Source organism: Castor canadensis, chromosome 11 (genome assembly GCF_047511655.1).
Source record: "Castor canadensis chromosome 11, mCasCan1.hap1v2, whole genome shotgun sequence".
NCBI lineage: Eukaryota > Metazoa > Chordata > Mammalia > Rodentia > Castoridae > Castor > Castor canadensis.
In genome coordinates this window covers 78,577,569-78,580,344 of record NC_133396.1, presented here as the reverse complement: position 1 = coordinate 78,580,344, position 2,776 = coordinate 78,577,569, and positions in this window count along the sequence as shown.

The following is a 2,776-nucleotide window of genomic DNA, read 5'->3' as shown; positions in this document are numbered from 1 at the left end:
GAAGGGGTAACCTATTGTGCTTAGCCCAATGGGGAGGAAAACTATGGCTTATTTTTTGCATATAGTCATAGCTTGTAGTTTAATGTTTGTGCACAGAATTTTTGTCTTCTAAAAAAATAGACTGATGCCAGGCCTTATAGTACATATCTGCAATCCCAGCACTCAGGAGGCCATGTCAGGAGGATTTTGAGTTTGAAGCCAGCCTGGGCTGCATTGCAAGACTGCATCTCAAAACAAAAACAAAAATCATGAAAGGGTAATCAGAAGCACAGCATAATCAGTAAAGAGAGCTGTAAATACACCAACTTGGTATACACAAATAAGAAATGGAGTAGCTTCTTGACAAATGCTATCAGACTAGCAATATAAATAGATTTCAAACAGAAACAAGGTGAGGCAAATGTGGCTAGTTGCCTGAGTCTTCCATCCATTCTCCTTTTCTTTTTTTTTTTTTTTCATTTTTCTTTTATTATTCATATGTGCATACAAGGCTTGGTTCATTTCTCCCCCCTGCCCCCACCCCCTCCCTTACCACCCACTCCACCCCCTCCCGCTCCCCCCCCTCAATACCCAGCAGAAACTATTTTGCCCTTATCTCTAATTTTGTTGTAGAGAGAGTATAAGCAATAATAGGAAGGAACAAGGGGTTTTGCTGGTTGAGATAAGGATAGCTATACAGGGCATTGACTCACATTGATTTCCTGTGCGCGGGTGTTACCTTCTAGGTTAATTCTTTTTGATCTAACCTTTTCTCTAGTTCCTGTTCCCCTTTTCCTATTGGCCTCAGTTGCTTTAAGGTATCTGCTTTAGTTTCTCTGCATTAAGGGCAACAAATGCTAGCTAGTTTTTTAGGTGTCTTACCTATCCTCACCCCTCCCTTGTGTGCTCTCGCTTTTATCATGTGCTCATAGTCCAATCCCCTTGTTGTGTTTGCCCTTGATCTAATGTCCACATATGAGGGAGAACATACGATTTTTGGTCTTTTGGGCCAGGCTAACCTCACTCAGAATGATGTTCTCCAATTCCATCCATTTACCAGCGAATGATAACATTTCGTTCTTCTTCATGGCTGCATAAAATTCCATTGTGTATAGATACCACATTTTCTTAATCCATTCGTCAGTGCTGGGGCCATTCTCCTTTTCTTCCAACTAAAGGTCTCCCAGCCTCTCTTACACCGAGTTTTGGCAAACTGAAATATTGTGTGAGGACTTCATAGACATGTCTTTTGGAATGCTTACTCTTTTCCTGCTGGCTAAATATAGATGTGATTGGTCAAATTCAAGTTTCTAGTTGGGACTATGAGGTTACACCCCAAGGATGGCCAGAGCAGTGCCATAGGAAGAGGTTAGCTCCCAATGACCTTGAAGCTGCCATGCCTTCTCTGGATTACAAGACTGTGTGTGAAAAGGAGACAAACTTTTTCATCTTTTATGAGCCAAAACTGGAAATGGGAAGAGCCAATTAAGTGTGCCTTCTGCATGCTTTTCTGTTTCTGTTCCATTTACTTCACTTTGTAATGCTGCAGCTGTCTATTTCCTGGAGTCCACACTGCACATTTGAAACTAGCAAGCAGCCACAGTTTCTATGCTGTAGACCATTTGGTTATATGATTCTGTTTAACACTTTCACGGTAAGTTGTTTGTAGGTATCACTGATTAAAAGTTGGGCCACACCCTAACTTTTTTTTTTGTGGGACTGGGATTTGAACTCAGGGCTTCGCACTTGCAAAGCAAGTGCTCTACCTCTTGAGCCACACCTCCAGTCCATTTTGCTGTGGTTATTTTGGAAAAAGGGGTCTCGCAAACTATTTCCCCAGGCTGGCATCCAACTACAATCATCCAGATCTTAGCCTCCCTAGTAGGTAGGTAGGTGTGAGCTACCAGTGGCCAGCTTACAATCTCAAATTTTAAAATATGCAATTTAGAAAGGTAAGCCCTTCCCCAGCTTCTTGTTGACCATTGATCTCACGCCCCATCATTTTTATTCTCCCAAATGACATATTAAGCTACTTGATGGTTAATAGAAAATATTTACAAAGTATCTATTAGGTGAAGCATTTTGCTAAATTAAAGTTATAGATGGGGTGTAAAATTTTTTAATCTTTTGGAAAGTATCCAGTTCATGGAATGGAATAAATTCTGTGGTATACAAATGGGAATTGATTATTTTTCTCTTACGTTCAAACACACTGCTAACTCTCATTCCTGCCACAGGCATAAAACCTCTCAGATCCCATAGCTTTCCAGTCCTTTGGAGATTTAAGGCTTACTTTCAGGTATTAAAAGATGAGTACAATTCAGTCTAAATCAAGACTAACCTCCTCAGTTGTAATTCCTTAATTCCTGATAGTTCCTTCTGCTCACTTCTTTCCAGTCTTTTTGGTCTTATACATATTAAAGATATTCCTGGAGGCAGGCAGAATGGTTCACTTGGTAAAGCCTTGCTTAGCAAGTGTGAAGCCCTGAGTTCAAACCTCAGTACCACCAAAAAAAACCCCAGATGTTCCCACCAAGAGTCTTTGGGTTACTATTCTCTCTCGTGAGGCCCTAGGTTCAATCCCCAGCCCCAAAAATAAAATAAAACACCTCTCCTCCCACACCCACAGCTATCACCATGTGTTGCTCCCTTACTTTTAGTTCTCTGTCAAAATGTCACATTATCAGTAAAATCTTCCTGACCAACCTACTTCATGTGGCACAGGCTCACACCCTTCACTTCCTTACTCTGTTTTTCTCATCTCTCCATCTGGTATATTACACTTGCACTGTGAAGT